Raw genomic sequence first — 22832 nt, 5'->3', positions numbered from 1 at the left:
AGAAAAGTTTAGTGTTGTTTGGTACATGAAGTTGAAAAGAAAGATAAAATTAATGCAAGCACAGAAACATAGATAATATAAGATCTTCTAGATTACAATGATAAAAAATAGAGTTATGCCAATTAGACTGGGTAGGAGGAAGCTTCAAAAACTCTACTGGGGGGAAAAAGTGTAATATGGGAAAATGCACAGCATGTTTCACAATGAGCTGTAAAATATCAAGATATGAAGAAAAACGAACAATGTGATATAAACACACCATTTCCCTTAATACTTAATTTTAATTTCATTTTCAAATATGATCTTAAAAATTGTATTTTTCCTCAATTCATTTAGAATTTATTTTCTTTTTTTTCAAAAAATGTTAAAGCATTTAGAAAATACAATCAGAAGCCATCCAAAATGAGCATAGAGGATGACAAACAAATGCAAACTTTAGTAAATGGTAATGTACAGTGTTTTTCAAGATTGTTAAAAGTAAATTACAAATGTTCTTGTCACAAAAATGATTAATATTCAATATGACAGACGTGTTCATTAAGTTGGTTGAATTATTCTGCATCATATTCCTAAATTTGTTCCTCACAAATGTGTACAAATACAATTTGTCAGTTTATAGTAAAAAAAAATCTAAACTCTGTTTTCTTAAACAATAAGAAAGAAAATCTCATACTTAGGAACAGGCTGAAGAACTCCATCATCAAAGCTTTGCTGACCAAGCAGAGCCAGATGCAAGGGTGGAAGCAGGGGGCTGGGACTCTTCCGGCTTCCTTCTATGGGGTGTCTCTCAGAGTTTATCTCAAATCGCTTGAAGCTCAGGTGACAGAGTGCTCTTATCTTATCTGCTTTGGAAAAGCAGAAAAAAAGCCCTCAATGAACACTCAACAGCACAGAGTAGTAACAGAGATTTAAGTATATTTAGAATTAAATACAAACTTTGAAAAAATAATTAGCTTTTGATGGCTAGGCGAAAGAAGAAAGAGAAGAAAAAGATCCATATTAATTTCATTCCCCCTCCACTAAGAATTAATAACTGCAGTATAGATAAGTAATGGCTGGCAGATTCTGTCATTTACTTGTTGCGCAGAGCAATCTACCCCTAATTTAGAACCATAGTGGCTCTATTACTTAGTCACAAATCTGTGAGTTTGCCTTATGTGATGGGCATGCAGGGTGGTTCCCCTGCTGACCCTAGTCAGAGTCTCTTCCAGGTCTGCCCTGAGCTCTGCTGCATGGTCTTGGCCTCACCAAGCTACCCCAGGCTTCTTAACCCAGTGTTCTCACCCAACAATAGAGGCCATGCTCCAATGCGGATGTGTTTTCCGTGCCATTGATTGCTCCACAATGGCTGATATCTTAGGGAACTTGTCAGTCACATGGTAAGACCCAGAGCCACTGAGGGCAGAGAACACAACACTGTGGATACAAGGGAAATAATCACTAGGTTATGTTGATATATTATAATGTTAATTAATGCAATATATTAGCATATTATACTATACAGTTATTAAAATTATCGCAACAACAAAAGTACAAATCTTAATGATCAAAAATACCAGGGGATGTCAAAGGAATTAAAAGGGAAGTTTAGGGATTTGCCATATGGCACAGTGGGCTAAACTGCCACCTGCGACACCGACATCCCATATCTGAGGACCAGTCACTGAGTCAGAAATGCTATTTCCAATCCAGTTCCCTACTCATGTGCATGGGAGGCAGCAGGGATGTTTGGGTACCTGCTACCCACAGATAACTAAATGGAGTTCCTGGCTCCCAGGTTTGAGCTGACCTAGTCCTGGTCATTGCCGGCATTTGAGGAGTGACTAATAGGTGGAAGACTAATCTCTCTCTCTCTCTCTCTCTCTCCCTCTCTCTCTTTCTCTCTCTGTCATTCTGGCTTTTAAATAAATGAACAAATCTTACAAAAATAAAATTTGTAAGTGGTGTCACATAGCAAACTCATTTTGCATTGTGTGGAAGAAGTCAGCCAATGATTTAAAAAGATTAAAATGACAAAGATAACTAAAAATATTCCGTGACATTTACAAATAAAAACTTAAAAGTAACAAGTTATTTTTAAAGTAGAAGCAATTTATAATCTTTAAGCTTGTAGAAAGAGTGAAGCAAGACAACAAGAAGCACTTCACTTTATAATGCATGCTATCTTTGCATTATCAAAAAGACTTATTGGTTTCGGAAGATGATACAAGGAAAAATCAAGAGAAAAGCATTGTGAAAATAGAAACTTTTGACTTGTTTCTCTTTATGCGCAATTGGTCAAGAGGACAAAAAATAAGTAGAGTTATAGAAAATCTCACTAAGGACGATCTTACTGGCATAGATGATTCTGTCACTTTAAAAATAAGTATATTTAGAATTAAATACAAACTTTGAAATAAGAGTTCTTATTTCTGAGGTGTTTCATTTTTATGTTTTATGTTTCATTTTAAAATAATGACCAATTCACACAAAGTGGCCATATGCTACTCTTAAAAGCTGAAAAATATGGGGCCGGTGCTGTGGCACAGCAGGTTAAAGCCCTGGCCTGAAGCACCGGCATCGCATATGGGCACCGGTTCTAGACCCGGCTGCTCCTCTTCCAATCCAGCTCTCTGCTATGGCCTGGGAAAGCAGTAGAAGATGGCCCTGCACCTGAGTGGGAGACCTGGAAGCAGTTCCTGGCTCCTGCCTTCGGATCAGTGCAGCTCCGGCCGTTGCAGCCATCTAGGGAGTGAACCAGCAGATAGAAGACCTCTCTCTCTGTCTCTACCTCTCTGTAATGCTGTCTTTCAAATAAATAAAAATAAATCTTTAAAAAAAGAGCTGAAAAATATGGGGGTGTTTTATATCTTATTTATTTATTTTTTTTAAAGATTTTATTTACTTATTTGAGATGTAGAGTTACAGACAGTGAGAGGGACAGACAGAGAGAGAGGTCTTGCTTCTGTTGGTTCATTCCCCAGATGGCTGCAATGGCCAGAGCTGCGCCGATCTGATCAGGAGCCAGATACTTCTTCCTGGTCTCCCATGTGGGGCAGGGGCCCAAGCACTTGGGCCATCTTCTACAACTTTCCTAGGTCACAGCAGAGAGCTGGATTGGAAGAGGAGCAGCCAGGACTAGAACTGGCGCCCATATGGGATGCCGGCACCGCAGGCGGAGGATTACTGTGCCATGGCGCCGGCCCTGTGTTTTATGTTTTAAAACCATAATGGGAAAATTGAATATAAAGACATGATTGATACAATAATCTGAAATCAAAGAATAGATTTTTCAAAATACACATTTTTCATGAACTTTTTGAAGTTATCCCGTATAAGCATATTATAGAAAACAAGACTATAAATTAACTAGAATCCAGACAGAAAATATATAACTATAAATTTAAAATAAATTGGGAAGTTAACAAATTTATCTAAACTGTTTGAAAGTAAGTTGCAGACTTTATCATATTTCATCCCTAAATAATTTGCACCTCAGAAATAAGAACTCTTGCTTAGCAAATACAGTATCATTATCACACTGAAAATGTTGACAGCTTCATTGTATCACCTAACACAATTCCATATTTAAGTTCCTTGTCCCGGCCGGCGCCGCGGCTCACTAGGCTAATCCTCCGCCTAACGGCGCCGGCACACCGGGTTCTAGTCCCGGTCGGGGCGCCGGATTCTGTCCCAGTTGCCCCTCTTCCAGGCCAGCCCTCTGCTGTGGCCAGGGAGTGCAGTGGAGGATGGCCCAGGTGCTTGGGCCCTGCACCCCATGGGAGACCAGGAAAAGCACCTGGCTCCTGGCTCCTGCCATCGGATCAGCGTGGTGCGCCGGCTGCAGCACGCCGGCCGCGGCAGCCATTGGAGGGTGAACCAACGGCAAAGGAAGACCTTTCTCTCTGTCTCTCTCTCTCACTGTCCACTCTGCCTGTCAAAAAATAAAAATTTAAAAAAAAAAATAAATAAATAAAAAAAAAAAAAAAGAAAAGTTCCTTGTCCCCAGAACACTTGGTTCCTTTACCCCAGGATTTGTGGTTTGGCCCTCACATTTAGTTGATACCATGCAAATCTTATTTTGATTGTGTTTTTATAGACAGTAAATCTACTTAAATGTAAAATTTGGCGATAACTGATTTGCTTTTTATTCTTTTGTTTCTGCTTTCTTCAGCCTTCCTCTGTTTATAAAATCAATCTCTTCTGCTCAGCCCATAGGAACACTTACTTGATTTTATGAAATGAATAATCCCCAATTCTAGAAAAAAAAATAAACCAACTAAAATCTAGCATCATTCTTTTGTCACTTAATCCCACTTCCTCAAGGTACCCAGGTACCTATATAATCACTTTCAGATTCAAAAGACTTTTCCCCAAAGACATTTATATGTATGTTGAGTATTTTATTATTATTATTATTTTACTCATATGGTAGTATACTAATCAATCTGGGGAGAATGATCTTATTGGAAATCCATAGAGGCCATGAACATTTGATCAGATTAAAAATTACTTTCTGAGAGGGAAATCTTCAGGCCCAGATTTTTGCTGGAGAGTTCTATCAAATGCTTAAAGAAGTATTAAAGGCCAATTTTACACACATTGTCACCTAAACAATAGAAATCTCATTTTGTTGTCCTAGGATTACCTTGATACAAAAACCAAAGACAGAACAAAACAAAAAACAATGAACTGATACCTCTCATCAGAGAATAATGATACAAACACAACCAAATGCTTGCTTTCAGGAATGCGAGGCAGGTTTAGTATTTGAAAAATCAATCAATGTAACTCACCATGTTAATAGGCTAACAAACAAAAGTTGTATGGTTATTTTAATTGATAACAGACAAAAATATGTGACTAAAGTCAATGTGGATGATAAAAACTCAGAAAGATAGAAATAAAGAAAATGGCCTAAATTTGGTGAAGAAATTTTGAAGCAAGCAAACAAAAAACCCCACAGCTCACATTACAGTGAACAATGAAAGATGGAATATTTCCCCTTAAGATCAGGAACATGGCAAGGAATCTCCCCACTCAGCATCCTCACCCACCATGGTACTGGTAGTTCTGGGCAGTGCAGGAAGCAAGGCCGGGGAAGACAATAAACAGCTGAGAAACAGACCCACTCAGTGAACCCTTCTTTGTTTTGAACAAGCAGCAAAAGCTACTCAGTGGAGAGAAATGCCTTTTCCAGACATGCTACCAGAGCAATTGGATGCCGGTGAGAAAACAGTCAACCCTGACCCATGACTCTCATATGTCACAAACATTAACTCCAGGTGGATCATGGAGTTAGATAAAACACAAAACCTAAAATTTCTAGAAAATATCAGCCGACATCTGGGATCTAGGTTTCAGGCTTGGCTGCAAAAGCATAAGCCATAAAAGAAAAATTGATAAATTGAACCTAATCAAAATTTCTTATTTTCTCTGTGAAGGATTATGTTAAGAGGATGAAAAGAAAAGCTGTATAATTGAGAAAATATTTTCAAAAACACATACTCCAGAAAGTATTCTCAGTGATGTATAAAGAACCTTTAAGTTTCTCTAATAAACACACAAACAATTCATTTAGAAATTGGGCAAAAATATGAACTGCCGCTTAATTGAGAAGCATATATAGATGGCAAATAAAGACCCAAGTAGGTACTCAACATCATTAGCCTTTAGAAAAATCAAATTAAAACTCTAATAAGATACTTCTGCACAGCTGGCTGATGGCTAAAAAATGAAACAAAAGTTACTGACAGCAAAAGCTGATGCATATTCAGAGAAAATGATGACTGGAAATTCTGAGTCAAACATTGTGATTGTTTTGCGTTTTGCTTGATATTTCAAAAATATTTTATCAGTTATGCTATCAGCAAACAGAGGAGAGCCTCAACTTCCTCAAACCTTGAAATACTGGATATGAACAAATTTTTTTTTTGACAGGCAGAGTGGATAGTGAGAGAGAGAGACAGAGAGAAAGGTCTTCCTTTTTGCCGTTGGTTCACCCTCCATTGGCCTCCGTGGCTGGCATGCTATGGACGGCGCACAGCGCTGATCTGAGGGCAGGAGCCAGGTGCTTATCCTGGTCTCCCATGGGGTGCAGGGCCCAAGCACTTGGGCCATCCTCCACTGCACTCCCTGGCCATAGCAGAGAGCTGGCCTGGAAGAGGGGCAACCGGGACAGAATCCGGCACCCCGACCGGGACTAGAACCCGGGGTGCTGGTGCCGCTAGGTGGAGGATTAGCCTATTGAGTCGCTGCGCCAGCCAATATGAACAAATTTTAATCTTTATTCTTCTCTTAGTGAAGAATAATTTGCTGATTTACACAATCTGAAATATAAATCAATAACATTGGTGGAAACTTTTTTTCATGTGTTTAGATTCCCTATTGTTTGAAATGCATCTATAATTTTGGCTTAACTTTTAAAATGTTCATGATTTCATTGAAGTGAAAAGAGGTAATCACCTTTTGTATGTATTGCAATCATTCTGCCTTCCTATTGATTCTAGAATTATACATCTGTGTTATCTTTGTTCTGGACAACTGTGGTGTATGGCTCATTGTTCGATGTTATGCGAATGATTTGAGTTTCTCAAATTTGCCTGATTAGAAATTTTTCCTGTGTGTTTTTGACTTATAATTTCTTGGGCAGCAGCCTAGGAATGTAGTTTGTTGTTGCCATCATTTGTGTACTTCACAGGAGCCCAGATATTTCTTATGAAACAATCAGACAAGCTTGGAATACACTCTAGACTAGAAGATGCTTAAAAGCAATAATAAAAAAAAAAGCTCTGATTATGCTTCAAATACAAGGATACTTCAAAAAGTTCACAGAAATGGACTTAAATGTTGTTTTAGTGCAAAATTTTTGAAATTCCTATATAGGTTTCCATAATGCACATTTTCTATGAAATTCCTAAAGAGTGTGTGTGTGTGTGTGTGTGTGATATGTTAATGATGTGATATTAGAAACATGAAGAATTTGATTCTCAAGTGAAGTCCATGGACTATCAACCTTGGCATCACCTGGGAGCTTGTTATAAATACAGAATCTTAGACCCTGCTGTAGATGTACCAAATTGGAAACTGTGTTGTAACAAGATCCCCAGATGATTCTTAGGAACACTAAATGTTGAGATGCACTAATGTAGCATGTTTTGCAGAAACTTTCAAATGGCATCAACGTTAACATGAATTTTGGAAGGACTCTGAATGGAGGAGGTCACTTTCAGAAGAGCTTGTCAGAGAAAGTGGAATAGGCAGAATTTGGAATAGTCTGTAAAGTCCTATAAGACTCATAATGCACTCAAAATTTAATAATATATTTTGTTAAGATTCCCTATTATAATTAAAGAAAAATCACAAGAAGAATGAAAGAGTTGTGTTTCTGAAAGCACACAAACAAAACTCATGGAATTTTTAGGTTTAAGGAAAGGCAAACCTGCAGACAGGACACAGGAAAGCTGGATGCATTCATGGAAAGCAAGCTGATTGTACCCAATACATTTACCATTCATGGCCTTGTCCATATTCCTCTCCTTTGCCAGATGGGCCCTGTGTAACTTCCTCTCAATTTTTGCTTTATTCCATCTTCAAAATCCAACTGACATCTTAATTTTACAAAGTTTTATATGACTGGATTCAAATTACACTCACCCAATGGTGTAGTTTTAGTGCATACATATTTCATTATTATTTCATCCCAGTCAATATTTTGTCTTTGATGATATTCTTCCATCATACATAGTACAATACAATACAATACAATAGCCCAATACAATATTGATGTAACAAGGACAATTTAAGCTATGAAGGAAAAGACCTCGACTAGTATTTCAAAAATTCCACCACAGACAGATTACACAATGAAACTCACACAAAAAGAGTTTGGACATATCTTACTTCATCAGAAAAACTGAGGGAGTCACTCCATGTTTACAGAACTTTACACAGTTATGGGAAGAAAAATATCTGCTTTGTCAAAATCAAAACATAAAGAATATTCTGGGAAAATGGAAAAATTGGAAGGACCAAGATCCATCCTAAGTAGACAATGATTTCACTGGCAGAATCAGTGAGATGTGACTAGTTGGGATGCCAGAGGGCTTTTGCAGACTTGCTACAGCCAGGGAGAAGCTTGGATGGCAAGTTATGGTTAATTTCTACAAATTTAAGAGGGCTACCCATCCTGCCCCAGGCCTATCACAGGCAGCTGTGCATATGCTCATAAGGCAGTTTGTACAAAGTTTGAGATAGTCTGGGTGAGAAATAAGGACCTGCACCCATACATAAGGGATCTAGACTCTGGTTGCTGTCTCTGATTGCAGAACTGCAGGCAGGCAGGCAGGCAGGCAGCCAATTGTTGCAGCCCCTGCCCTCTCCCAAGACTCAAAGCCCTACCTCCTGAAGCTGAAGCAACTTCTGGGGAGTTTTTCTTTAGCCCTTTTTGGGAATCATTCATTCAAGGATCAGGACATTCAAAAGCAACTTCATACTCAGGGCAATTTAGAAAAGCACCACCTACATTCAGGTAAAGATGCCCACTCAGTAAAGATTGCAATAGCTTTAAGTGTACTCTGGTCAGATCCAAATGATAAAGACAGTCAGCAAAACTTAAAAATTAAAAAATATGTTGATTTTATTCCTGTTTAATAAAAGCAAGTTATACTTTTAAAAAAATTTAAAAAATTAAATTAAAAACAACATACCCTAGAGAAGGTTGAGAAATTTACTTTCAGAGTTAACATGTTAGAGTCAAATGTCAAGCTTTTAACAGCAAAAAATTAAAAGCTAAATAAATATATGACCAGTTCAAAGGAACATGAATAGATATACAAAAACCATCCTCAAAAAAAATAAGGGTTTCTAATAGAGATTTGTATATCTGTGTTCATAGCAGCATTGTTCACTATAGCCCAAAGTTAGAAGCAACTTGATTGTCTATTGACAGATGAATAGATAAATAAAATGTGGTACATACATACATGGAATACATGGAATCTTACTTAGTTTTAGAAGGAAGTAAATTCTGACATGTCCTACAATATGGACGATTCTTGAGAATATTCTGATAAGTGAAATAAACTAATCGCAAATAGATAGGGACTGTGTAATTATACTTAGGTGACGCAGCTAAAGTGGTCAAGTTCATAGGAATAGAAAGTAGAACGGTGATTGCCAGGGATGGAAGAAAGGCAGGAATAAGGAGTTATTATTTAACAGGTACAGTACTTCAGTTTTACAAGCTGAAAAGTATTCTGAAGATGGGTGGTAGTGACAGTCACACAATGCTAGGAATGTACTTAATGCCCCTTAATAAACACTTAAAAGATATATTGAACATGACATTGTGATGTGCGTGGTCATTGTACACTTAAAATGATTAAGATGGCACATGTTGATGTTGTGTATATTTGTCAGCATAAAAATAATGCACACAAAAATCACATCAAGCCTTCATGTGATATGGCCAGAACTTGAAACTTGTTGCTGTGATAAATCCTTTGGCCATCTTGGCATGTGCATTTGCACTCTAGGTGTATATCAAGCACAAGGAGGAAGCAACAAATATTTCTTTCCTCTTTCACCTTAAGAAATATGTAGGATGAGATTTGGGTGTTGATCCACACTTCAGTCTTACAGAGGAGCATTAATGGTTCCCTCTTATGTAACACATTTGGGAAATGTACTTCCCTTTGCCACAAATGCCACATGAGAAACCCTCTGGAAGTTGAAGTGAGTAATCTCGCATAGGGGTTTACAAACTGTTATTCCTATTATTGAAAGTATGAAATCTCTGAAAACAGATTACTAGCCCCAAGTAATTCCTATAAAAATTATGGTGCAGATATACAAAAGTCAAGTCATTTTGATCATTATGTTCTTAGACTTGTATCTAAAAATATATTGAATCTGTTAAAAATAATTAAAATTGAAATAAAAATGAAGTAAACACAGTACAGAACATCAGCATTTTTAAGTTTATTGCATACCCATTAAATAATTTGAGGAGAAATATCTAAAACAGGTAAAACAAAATACAAAAATGTTCGTAGTTCCACCATTCAAACACAACTGCATTTGCAGTTTGAGGTACTTCTTTCCAGAATATTTTCTTGTGTTTTTTAACTTGTTTTTTTTTTTTTAAGATTTATTTATTTATTTGGAAAACACAGTTACACACACACACACACACACAGAGAAGTCTTCCATCCACTGTCACTGTTTACTTCCCAATTGGCTGCAACAGCTGGAGCTGAGCCATCTGAAGCAAGGAGTCTGGAGCATCCTCTGGGTCTCCCATGCAGGTACAGGGGCCCAAGGACTTAGGCCATGTTCTACTGCTTTCCCAGGCCATAGCAGAGAGCTGGACTGGAAGTGGAGCAGCTGGGGCTCAAACCGGTGCTCATAAAGGATGCCACACTGCAGGCGGGGGCTTTATCTGCTGAGCCACAGTGCTGGCCCCAGCTTCACTTCTTTTGTCCTCTCTTTGTAAATTACCCCAAACCTCTTAACCAGTTTGATGGTGAGATCTGAGCTGACCTGAAGTCATTTGGGAGCAAATACATTGTGGATGGATGTAAAAATATTCATTGACTACAGCATATTCATTGTGTGTATTTGTAGACTCCCAGAAACAGCAGCAATATACTGGATTACTGGTTCTGCTGTAGAAAAGAGGCGTGATATGTTATGTGGTATGCAGGCACCACGTTAACAACTCTTAAAATTGAATTGTTCTGGATTATTTTTTTTAAGATTTTATTTATTTATTTGAGAGGTAGAGTTACAGACAGTGAGAGGGACAGACAGAGAGAAGAAAGGTCTCCCGTTGGTTCACTCCCCAAATGGCCGCAACAGCCAGAGCTGCTCTGATCCGAAGCCAGGAGCCAGGTGCTTCTTCCAGGTCTCCCATGTAGGTGCAGGGGCCCGAGGACTTGGGCCTTCTTCTACTCCTGCCACAGTTCATTGAAGAGAGCTGGTTTGAAAGAGGGGCGGCTGGGACTAGAACTGGCGCCCATATGGGATGCCAGCAATGCAGGTGGGGAATTAACTTACTGTGCCACAGAGCCAGCCCCAAATTGTTCTGAATTCAAAGACAATTCTTATCCAAATGTTTCAGGTAGGAGATGGTAGGCATGTACTAATCTCTACCATGGCCATGTTCTCAGTGGCCTGAAACACTTGTATGTCATTTTGATAAGCTAAGCTAAGCTTATCTCGATGCTAATCTTCTTGAAAATGTAGGCTTGCTTTCACCTGTGTATCCCTGGGACATTGTGCATCCTGGATATTTAGATATGATTGCTAACAGCTGCACCTGCCAGAAGAACATGAATTTCAGGCACAACAGATGAATTGTACAAGTGGTCTTCAAACAGTTCACAGAAAATGTGAATAATGAGAAAAGCTATGGTCTTGATCAGTTTGGCTGAACATCTCAATAGGTGCTAGACAAGTCAGGCACTCATTAAGACATCTACTGATTGAAATATTGTCATGTGAAAACAGACCGCTAGTCAAGGAAAGGCCCCGATGGAAAGCACAGGCATGGTGAAATAAGGCCTACTCCTGGAACTGTCATCACATTCCTCAAAGTCCTGATCCATGCTTTGAAAAGTGTTTGGACTTCATTCAAACCCCTCAGAGCCATGGTAACTTCTGCTCTTCATCTTTCAGACCCGGAGAGGATGAAGGGAAGGGTCATTTGCAGTCATTCTTAGATTTGTTCCTTATATATAAAATGCATATTTTTTCCAATTGCTTTTAAGATTTTTCTTTTTATCACTGGTTTTCAGCAAATTGCTTATGATATGCCTAACTGTAGTTTTCTTTGTTCCTTGGCTTGGAATTCATTGAGATTCTTAGACCTATGATTTTCATCAAATTTGAGAAAATTCAGTGTTTGCTTCTCAAATACATTTTATGATCCCCTTTCTTTTTTTAGAGGACCCCAGTTATATTTGGCACCTTTGAATTGTGCCACAGTTCACTGATGTGCCATCTTTCTTTGTTCTCCCGAGTATTTTGTTTCATGTTTCGTTTTGGATGTTTTCTGTTGCTGTGTCTTCATTAATCCATTATCTGTGGCTACAAACTGAAGTTGCATCCTTTTTTAAAAAAAATAGGTTTATTGGGGCCAGTGCTCTGGCACAGCAGGTTAAAGCCCTGGCCTGAAGCACTGGCATCCCATATGGGCGCCAGTTCTAGTCCCAGCTGCTCCACTTCTGATCCAGCTCTTTGCTATGGCTTGGGAAAGCAGTAGAAAATAGCCCAAGAGCTTGGGCCCCTGCACCCATGTGGGAAACCCAGAGGAAGCTCCTGGCTCCTGGCTTCGGATCTGCACAGCTCCAGCCGTTTCGGCCATCTGGGGAATGAACCAGCAGATGGAAGATCTTGCTCTCTGCCTCTTCTCTCTCCGCGTAACTCTGACTTTCAAATATAAAAATAAATCTTAAAAAAACCAAAATAGGTTTATTTAGCTCATAACTTTGAAGTTGAAATTGAAAATTGAGTCCAGTGGGTTTGGCACATGTTGAGGGTCTCCTTGACTGTGTCACAGTGTGGAATATGGCATCACAAGAACTTGTGTGAGAAGGAGATCACATGGGAATATGGGAAGCCAGAGAGATTCAGTAGTCAGACTCCTTCTTGCTGTAATAACCCACTCTTACAGGAACTAACTTACTGTCAGAGACCAGCATTCACCCCTTTGTGGGCAATGCCCCCAGTGACCTCATTACTTTGCACTAAGTACCACTTCTTAAAGGGTTTACCACCTCTGAATACTACCACCTTGTGGACCAGGCTTCCAGCACATGGAGTGCCTGGTTTGAATCCCGGCTACTCCACTTTCAATCCAGCTTCCTATTAAAACATCTAGAGGCAGCAAATCATGGCTCAACTGCCACCCATGTGGGAAACCTGGATGGATTTCCTGGTTCCTAAATCTGGTCTGGCCCACCCATATTTTTTGTAGTTGTTTAGGGAATGAAGGAGCAAATTAATGAGAGAGAGAGAGAGGCAGAGAGAGAGAGAGAGAGAGAGAATCATCCATTTGCTCCTTTGTCTCTCTAAGCCTTTTAATAACTAGAAATGCAGGTTGAAGGATATGTTTTTGAAAAGAGATAAGCTATTTGTAAATCACTTACTTTTAAATATTTAGAGATTTTAGACTACAATAACCAAGAGACTTATTCAAAGGCACATTTTCCATTTGAGAGACAAAATTATAACTCCTTATCCAAATCCACAGTGTTTCTGACTTAGCATCATTCTCCTCCTCAGCGATTTGTTCTGATGGACAATTGTTTAAGCTCCTTTTGTGTTTGTGTGTGTATGTGTTTGTGTATGTGTATATGTGCTTAACTAAAGCAAATCTGTTTTTATTTTTTCTTATTCTTCTCTCAACACAGTGATAGTTCCTTTATCAATAGGTTGCTATTCAATTGATACTTAGCATTATTTTCCTTCAACTAAACAGACAATTTTTATCCTTTCTTGTACATAATATCTGGCTGAAACTAGTTTGAATTAAGTTTGCTTTTGCCATTAGTGAGGGCCATTATTTGCACTTTGAAATTTCATTTCAAAAACTAAATGCTTACAAATTGATTTGGTACAGATTCAGTGGATTATTACTGATCAGTTTGAGTACATAATGCCAATTACTGGAGCCTTTGTGATCTGGCAGGGCTAGGCAGTAGCCCAGTGCAGCCTGCGAGTATGGGCAGGAATTCTGCTTTCTGTCATGACTGCCCTTTTGCTCCCACAGCCTGCCTCTCAGAGCCATTTCCATCAGAGCCTATGATCAGGTTTTCTTTAGCTTTCAGCACAAATGATAAGGGCTTCACTTGAAATGTAAAAGTCAACAGAATGTATCTATTTTTTAAAGATTCATTTATTTATTTGAAAGAGTTACAAAGAAAGATCTTACATCTGTTGATTCATTCCACAGATGGCTGAAATGGTCAGCGCTTGGGACAGGCCAAAACCAGGGGCCAGGAGCTTCATCCAGTCTCCGATATGGATGGAAGGGGCACAAACACCTGGGCCATCTTTGCTGCTTTTCCTAGGCCATTAGCAGGAAGCTGGGTTGGAAGTGAAGCAGCTGGGACATAAACCAGCACCCATAATGGGATGCAGAAATTATAGGTGCAGCTTTACTCAATCCCCCACAATGGGGGCCTCAGAATATTAGTTTCAGTTCACTGGAACCCACAATAAGAAAATATTGTCCTCATAGCAATAACTATGACACTCAGTTTAGGAAAATTCTGGCAACTATATTAGAAGTTATGCCCCAGGTAGTGATAGGGGAATCTGTAGCTGAGTTCTAGTCCAGGGCTCTCCATTCCCTGCTAGGTCATTAAACAAGTATATTTGATCATCTACACTATCATGGAAATAAGTGGCCTTTTTTAAATCTGGGCACAGGCATTTTACTTCCTGAAATTCTACATTTGTTTTATTGTTTTAGCTTCCAGCAGCAATTTTTCCAGATTTCCACAATAATAGAAAAAAAAATCTCAACTCACCATGTCAAAGTTTCAACATAGTGAATAATTAGGAGATTCTTATACTATTGTGCTTCTACATTTTTATGCAAGCAGTGTATACATGTGTGCGTGTGTGGACACACGTGAATGTGTCTGTGTGGAAGCATGTGAATGTATGGATGTGTGTGCACACGTGAGGATGTGTGTGCACGTGTGTGGATGTAAGTCAGTGGGATCAGATGTGATGGTGATTCTGTGTGTGAGGCCTATGTGGGTGTGTAAACAAGTAAGCACTCATGAGAGGGAGTGCATTTGAATGTGTATGCATATGAGTAGACAAAGAAGGAACTGAGGTATCAGTTTCATGGTTTCTCCCTAATCCTGTGATCTGGGGACAGTGAAATGACTCTGGGAGTGCAGAGAGCAGTCCACTCGCCTGGGGTGCAGGGTCTCAGGTTGCCTCACTGGCTTTCCAGCTACCAAAGCTAAATGAGGAAACACCATTCTCCCTGACCTATCATTGCCCCACATCTTCAGACTCATCCCTTGGGTCCCTTGGGCTCAAGACTTTGGTATCGCACTTAAGGCTTCCTGTACCATCCAGGCCACATTTGCCCCCATCTGTTTCCCTTAAATATTTCCCCCTTCCTCTATTCACCTACTATTTCTCTCTCACTTCAAAATCACTCTTTGTCTTTCCTTTGGAGGGCAACTCTTTCTTCACACATAGTCTAGGTGGGCTGTAACTGAAAGTACTCTGTCTTCCTCCAGACAACACGTGGAGTTTCCCAGACGGAGGCAGGAAGAGGGGAATCTGCTGGTGCTCATTCACCCCTGCTGTGGTCTCCTGATGAGACAGTGTTCTCCTAGGCTGTCCTGGTGGCATGTGTGCCTGATGTTCTTGCCTTTCCATTCCTCTGTAAACCAGAGAGACTTAGTAATCACCAAATACCTTATGTATACCCCTTCACTTCCCATCTTTCTTTGTAGTTGTGTTGGGGCCATGCCATTCATTCTGGCCCATGGACTATGAGAAGCCTGGACATGTATGTATAGTTCCTGGGCCAAGTAGTTTAGAAGCAATGTGCCTCCTCCATCCTCCTTTTCCTTCAAACAGAGAATTCTATTTCTGTTTGAAGGAAAACAAGATACAAGTGGTCTGAAGCCCTGGATCTCCTTTTAGCAGATTCTTTACTGTGTCTTATTATGACCCACAATAATCAAGCCTCTGGTGGGGGTTGTTCTCTGAGTATCCTTTGTTAAAATTACTGTGACCATTGCCACTATTCTCTCTTTTCTGGTCAAAGTATTTCCTTCTTTACTTACCTAGAGCCTATTTCTTTTGCTTGTACCTACAAAACCTAGATTGATAACCCTCCACTGTGCACCGAAATCAAAACATATCTATGATTAGTTGTTTATGACTTTGCTTCCATCACTAGACTGTGAGCAACTTGAATGCTGGGACTATTTATTTTGTATTGCTGGCATTTGATCAGTACTTGGTAAAGAAAGGGTCTCAGTTTAGGCTTACTGAAAGAATAAATTCTTTTCTCCTTGGTTTGTTTTATTTGATTTTCATTTGGCTGAATATAAATAATGTTTTGATCCTTTGAGACAAAATCAAGCTGGGCTTAACATTTCTAATACTCTGATTCCTTATCTAGAAAACAGGGACAAACACATTAGCAACTCTGTGAAGCTATTGGTAAGAGTAAATAAGAAAATACACACAAAATGCTTAGTACAGAACCCTGTAGCCAGCACATATTGCACCAACAGTTGCTATTATTACAATTATTTTAATTGTTTTTCTTAATGATGATTCTTTTGTTAATCCACTTTAATTTCCCCTAATCATTGATACAAACACAACTATTTAAGAAGACAATCCAATGAACTTTCTTCTAGACCTTCTTATTTGTATCGTTTCCCTTTCTTCCCCAGACAAAGCCATTTCCTTCTCCTCTCCCCCTTCTAAACTGTGGTTATGCTCTTCAACATGGCTTCTCTGTTGAAGAAAGTGTAAATAGTAATTCCTATGTTCATAACAAGTAAGAGTTCTTGTTCTAACAAAACCTTGGTTCAGAAATGCATATTTTGCAAATGAGAAAGTCGTTTCAGTATCTGAAGGTGGAGTCTATTTTCCCACACATCAGCTTCTCTGTAAAGGTCCCGTTGGTAACTCTAACCACGGAATGGTTCACATCCAGCCCTGCGGCCCAAAGTAATGACTCAGCTTGGCCAGAGGTCAGAAATGATCACACGTTATGATTCCCTGGCAGCTCCTTGACGTGCAGATCAAGCTGCTTTAACAAACCGCTCTTTCCTCTGTGAGAGGTATCACAAAGCTTGGGGAAAAATAGACAATAAAACAAAAACATCCACCCTTCCTCACACCTGCCGCCTTGCTACCCACCTTAAGTGGAAGTCACAAAGAAAGGCATTTAGATGAGCTGGGAGACCTTGCTGAATTCTCTTGAGTCTGTAGCATGGTGCATTGACACCCGCAGGAACTTGCTTTGCTAATGTACCTGTGCCATAAATTACTCTGGAGGAAATCACTTCATTATTCATGACTTAAACATTCCTCTTGCAAAATGGTGATCTATGTCATGTACTGTTGCATTACCAATTCAATTATTCTTTTGTCATGCAGACTCCCTGAGCTGTGACAAGGGGTGGGGCAGATTCTTCACAGCAGCCATCTGTAATACTGTCCAGGACAGCTTCCTGCAGGCTGCGGAGCACTGGGGAGTCCACAAAGTGGCTCTCCAGGAAGAGGTCTTCCAACGATAGCAAACTGGTGACCACCACCTAAACAGTCAGCGGTTCCTCTTTCATTGCCATCCTTCTCTTGGCTTCCTTAGCTGACAACCTCGCATGCTTTCTGAAATGAACTTCATCCTAGAGGAGAACAAAGCCTGCCTCACAGAATCAGCCACAATATTATTTGTTTTTTTTTTTTTTCTAATCTTTCACTATCTTAGTGCTCTGAAGCCAATCCTGCATAAAAGAGATGTTCCCAGGCAGCATTTTTATCTTGATAATACGTGGACTTGGAGATTGACGTCAGTGTGAAGGCAAAATAAAAGTGTGGGTAAGAATGCACTTGAGTCTTTCACAGGCTGATTTAGCCTTAGTGTGCCAAGCATGCAGCAGCGTGGAGCATCAACAGTAAGGCACATTTTCTGCTTTCTCTTTTGCATTGACTAAAATGGTCAAGTGTGTTACTGAATTGGAATTGGCCAATGAAATGTTTTAATTTTAAGCACTCTAATGCTTTCACAGACCTGTGTGTCAGAGATTATCAACATTTCTTGGTCTTCATATGATTGCAGAAACAGAGCACTGAGTTCGGAGCCTCCTCTCTAGGAATTGAGGGGAAAATGTCATTCTTGCTCTTTTGCTCTGAGTTGTTTTCTTCCTTTTTCTCCTTCACCGAGTTTCCACCTTTGTTAGAGCTGAGGTCTTTGGCCACAGCAGGTTGAGAAGTCAACTCAGCTCTGCAATGGATGTGTTTTCAGTCTGAAGTTGGGAAGGGAATGTTCACATTGAGTCACTGTGTTTGTTACATTCGATCTTTAAAATTTCTCCCTGAGTAATTATTTCCATTTTGTTGTGGAGGATACATATTTACAGAGAAATCAATTATCTCTTTAAAATCAACAAGATGGATTGGTTTCCAAAAAGTGTTCCCTTCTCACACACTCATATACAACTCCTGATACTATAAAGTATGGGCTTTTGAAAAGTATAGGGCCAAGTCTTTCTGATGGTATTAACTTAGAAACTGGTTCATCTGTGATTATTTCAGGGGTAGATCCAACTTTGTGAGACCTGGAACATGTTCAAATTTGGAGCTTCCTTTTCATAAAAACAGTGCAAAAATGATGAACTCGGGACCTTGAAAGGAGTATTCCAAGTGAGGTGCCCTAAAGACTCACTTATTAGCTGTATGGAAAGCGTAGTGTCACCAAAGGAGATGAAAGTATTTCATATAAGCCAGGATTTTTGAAATTACCTGGTCCAGTTCCAGTTCTGGGCAGTTCCATTTGTGTGTCTCAGTCAAGTGATCAGGTTAGCCCATGATCAAGTTACTCCAATGGCCAATCCACTTGGCTATCTCATGGGTGAACTCTGGCCATGTGCCATTCATCACCACAGAAATAAAAGGATGCTGTCTGCCTTCAGCAAAAACCAGTGGTCTCTGGTGAAGAGGCTAATGTTTCCAATGGAGAAACTTGAATTTGCTTAAAAACACATGCAGTATTTTCAGATTCAGGACTCAAGGTAACGCCAGTTCCTGAGGTTCCATGTCCATTAAAAAATAAACAGTAAAAACTAACTTCAAATTATTCAGAAACTTCTGGCCCAGTAAGAGTGTTTTCTAATTTGTAAAATTTATAGAATTTTAGGAGAAATTTAATGGCCATTTCAAAAAAATAATTTTTCCCTTACTGCTGATTGTGTGTTGAATACACATTTTACAGTATCTCTAGGTGTGGAAACATGATCTATGAGCATTAAGACCCATAACTGGTACAATGTGCAGTGGTTTGAGCTTTCCTTACATAGCACACTTTCTTCCTTCCAAGGCTCACTTTCAAACTTTGCTCCCTCCTGTGTCTCAGTGCTTAATGGATTTCCCAAAGAGGAGATGTACTAACTTCACTTCTGGAGAATCAAAGTCAGTAATTTCCTTTGACTGAGAATTCACTAAACAAGAGGAGGAATTTGGAACAGAAGAGGGCATTGCCACAGCAAATGAAATATCATCACTTGTAACTTATCCTAATACAATGTTTGCAAACTACATAAATAATTAGAAATAAAAAATGTATTAAACTTTATGTCAAAATGAGTAAATATGTGTTTATAAAATTTATTTCTTCCTTCAGATATGTTCCTTGAGTTTGAGACCACTAGCAAAAGGTCCACAATTGTATTACTTCTTGTAATCCTGCTCATTTTTACTTGAGTTGTATTCTCTTGGTTAGCTTGTAGTCATTTTGTGCACCCTCCAGTAGCTCTCATTTTGTTCTTATGTCCATTCTGAACAGAATAGCAGTGCCTTAAAATGAACATTATTTAGCTCTTTTGAAGGCTTCAAGTAAAAATCTGAGATAAAGAAAGATCAGGTACTATTTAAAAAAACAAGCACTGTAGCATTTAGGAGTTGCAATTGGAGGAATTAAGTGTGAGTTTTACGTTTTTTGTATCTCCATGCAACACACCACAGCAGTATGAAGAAAAACATTAGAGAGGACTTGGGCATTTGACTAACAGTTAAGATGCTGGTTAAGATGGCCTGTGCCCTATATCAGAGGGTCTGGGTTTGAGTCCTGGCTTCAGCTTTTGACTGTATCTTTCTGCTAATGCAAATGCTGAGAGGCAGGAGTGATGGCTCATGGGACTGGGTCCTGGCCTGCTCTGTGAGAGGACTGGATTGTATTCCTGGTGCCTATCTTTGTCCTGGCCCAATTTCTCTCCTAGCCCTGGCTATTGCAGGCATTTGAGGAGTGAACCCCTGGATGGGGGTTCTCTTTGTTTCTGTATGTCTGCCTCTTTAATTATTTAATTAAAATGTCAGCAGGATCCACCATCATCTGGCAAATGGGTTAATGATACAGCCCAGACAGTTTTTGTGCCCAACAGTTCTTCATTTTGTCAACAAGAGACAGTCATTTTCATTGAGATTATTAGCTCATGTACAGTCTATAAATGGCAAAATTGTGGATAAAAATGAGATTGCCTGAAGGTGTTCTTTAAACTTATGATAGAATTCAAATAAAAATTCGATTCTTTTTAATTTGGAGAAGAAACATATCTCTTCATATGCAGGAGATATTTAAATGAGCAAGATAATTGGATTTTGTAAAATACCACTTTCTATCATCAAAAATAGTTCACTTAATCTTAAGCACCTAGAACATCTGTAATAATAATATGAATGTTTGGCCTAGAAGATTAAAGAGGAATAAAAGGAAGATGAAGAGACAGAGAATATAGCGAGAAAAGTAAATAAAAAAGAAACTTGAAGATTAAAAAGTCTTCAGGATATTTGAATTGGTGCCAGCCATTGGAGGAAGACAAATGATGGATAATTATTTCATTTTAACCTTCCAAGTTCGAAAGGCCAAAGGGTGACAATAAAGACACATAAGTTGTAGAGCAAAGTATGTCAAGCATTTTATGTATTAATTAAGAAACCATTGACTGATTTCTTATAAGTCACTAAGCAATCTGATAGGCATTAGCAGTTCAGATGGCCCTTGATTTATGACTTCTGTTTTTCTAACTTTAGGACAGTGCCAAAGCAATATGTATTCAATAGAGTCTGTACTGAGAGTTTTGTATTTGGGTCTTTTCTGGGTTAGTGTATGTAGCCCCAACCTCTTTTCCCCACAATGCTGGACAGTGAGAGGAATAACAGCCCCATGCAGCTTCACAATCGTGAGAAGAAATGTCCAGCTCCACAGGGTACTATGTTGTCTGTATTTTTTGGATACAGGTATTGAATAAATTACCTGACCTATACTATGCTCATAAAAATAATCTTTGGGTGAGATGATTTTGCTCAACTGTAGGTGAATGTAAATGTTCTGAGTATGTTTAAGGTAAGCAAGGATAAACTATGATGTTCAGTAGGCTACCCAACCTACTGAAAGTATTCAATGCATTTCCAAGTGTCATGGTTTTCAGCTTACATTTGGTTTATCCAGTCATTACTTCATGTAAGTTGAGGAGCATCTAGATTAATGTGGAATTCTTGATGTAGGATCTCAATGGAATTTATCTTCTAATGAAGAGGCAAATAGGAAAATAAGCTACTAAAATGCAATATATTAACTCTGGAAGATGTATAAAAATTCAATAGTTTATTCTGGTTATCAATTTCATCGACTTCACAATTTAATCCTTACAATAAACTGTGGGGAGACAGTTCTCATTGGGTTTTTCATGTTCCTGCATGCAGCCTTTCTGAATAAAAAGCATATTTGAAAAGTAAATAGCTTGGGGCCGGCACTGCGGCTCACTTGGCTAATCCTCCACCTGTTGTGCTGGCACCCTGGGTTCTAGTCTCAGTTGGGGCGCTGAATTCTGTCCCGGTTGCTCCTCTTCCAGTACAGCTCTCTGCTGCAGCCTGGGAAGGCAGTGGAGGATGGCCCAAGTGCTTTGGCCTTGCACCTGCATTGGAGACCAGGAGGAAGCACCTGGCTCCTGGCTTTGGATTAGTGCGGTGCACTGGCCGTAGTGGCCATTTCGGGGGTGAACCAACAGAAAAGGAAGACCTTTCTCTCTGTCTCTCTCTCACTGTCTAACTCTGCCTGAAAAAAGAAAGAAAGAAAGAAAGAAAGAAAGAAAGAAAGAAAGAAAGAAAGAAAGAAAGAAAGAAAGAAAGAAAGAAAGAAAAAAAAAGAAAAGTAAATAGCTTGGAGGCTGGAGAAATGTATATGTCCAGAGAGATGTGGAGAAGTGCCCAGGAATTAAATGCAATGCCATTTTCCTACCCTGTCTAGGGGCATTGGTTGACAGGTCAGGTTCAGCGATGCCTAACCCTACCTCTCCCCTCCTCAACCCTATCTTCTTATAGAAGAGAATTGTTGATATCTCAGGGTAGTTAGAAATGTTCCTATCTAGAAGGTAGGACGGGCACAAATAAATATCAGAATATCACAGTTTATAGTTTTACAGTTCCTTTACCCCCTGTGTGTGTGGTTAACCCCATGCCCTCATTGTGTCACCCTGTGTGGACAATGGCATGGAGAACTGATGATGCTCTCTGGCTGTGGCTTTCATGTGAATAATAAACCTTGTATTTTTGCATTTCCGTGACCCAGCAATCTTGTGATCTTGCATGCATGCACACAATTGCCCATGCATCTATGTGTGCTAGTCTATGTATACATGTGTACTGATCCTTATCTTTATCATCAGCCAACCACAGATTTCAACCACATATTGACTCATTGTTAAGAAAAGTTTGGTCTTTTGGTGGTAGAATTGTGACATACTCCAAATCCTATTCGGAAGTCCTAACCTCTAGTACCTCAGAAGGTGACCTTATTTAGAAACAGAGCTATTGCAGATGTCATTATGATGATGAGGTCTTTCAGAAAGGCTCTAACTCAACATGACTAGTTGGACAGAGAGAGAGCACTGTGGGGAAGAGCAGACAGAGATCAGTGTGATGCTTCTACAAGTCAAGAAAGCCCATGATTGCAAGCAACCACTACTAAAATCTCCAGCAGACACGTAGGACCAATGTCCATCAGAGCCTTCAGAAGGAACCAGCCTTAGCCTATATCACTGTGTGAATTTGAGAAAACACATTTTAACCATTTCAGCCAT

At 39.3% G+C, this 22832-nt stretch overlaps 1 long non-coding RNA gene across 1 annotated transcript; it reads right to left on the bottom strand.

Moving 5' to 3' along the window:
- Positions 1 to 591: 591 nt before the first annotated feature.
- LOC149127500 (uncharacterized) lies at positions 592 to 17010 on the bottom strand. Its single transcript, XR_016231263.1, has 3 exons — positions 16897 to 17010; positions 1285 to 1416; positions 592 to 842 (listed from the first exon to the last, which is right to left on the bottom strand). It is a non-coding gene; the product is annotated as an uncharacterized LOC149127500 (long non-coding RNA).
- Between the last annotated feature and the right edge of the window lie 5822 nt (positions 17011 to 22832).

Source organism: Oryctolagus cuniculus, chromosome 3 (assembly GCF_051225735.1).
Source record: "Oryctolagus cuniculus isolate XC-2025 breed Fujian yellow rabbit chromosome 3, ASM5122573v1, whole genome shotgun sequence".
NCBI lineage: Eukaryota > Metazoa > Chordata > Mammalia > Lagomorpha > Leporidae > Oryctolagus > Oryctolagus cuniculus.
This window is presented reverse-complemented; position numbering and strand designations above follow the sequence as displayed.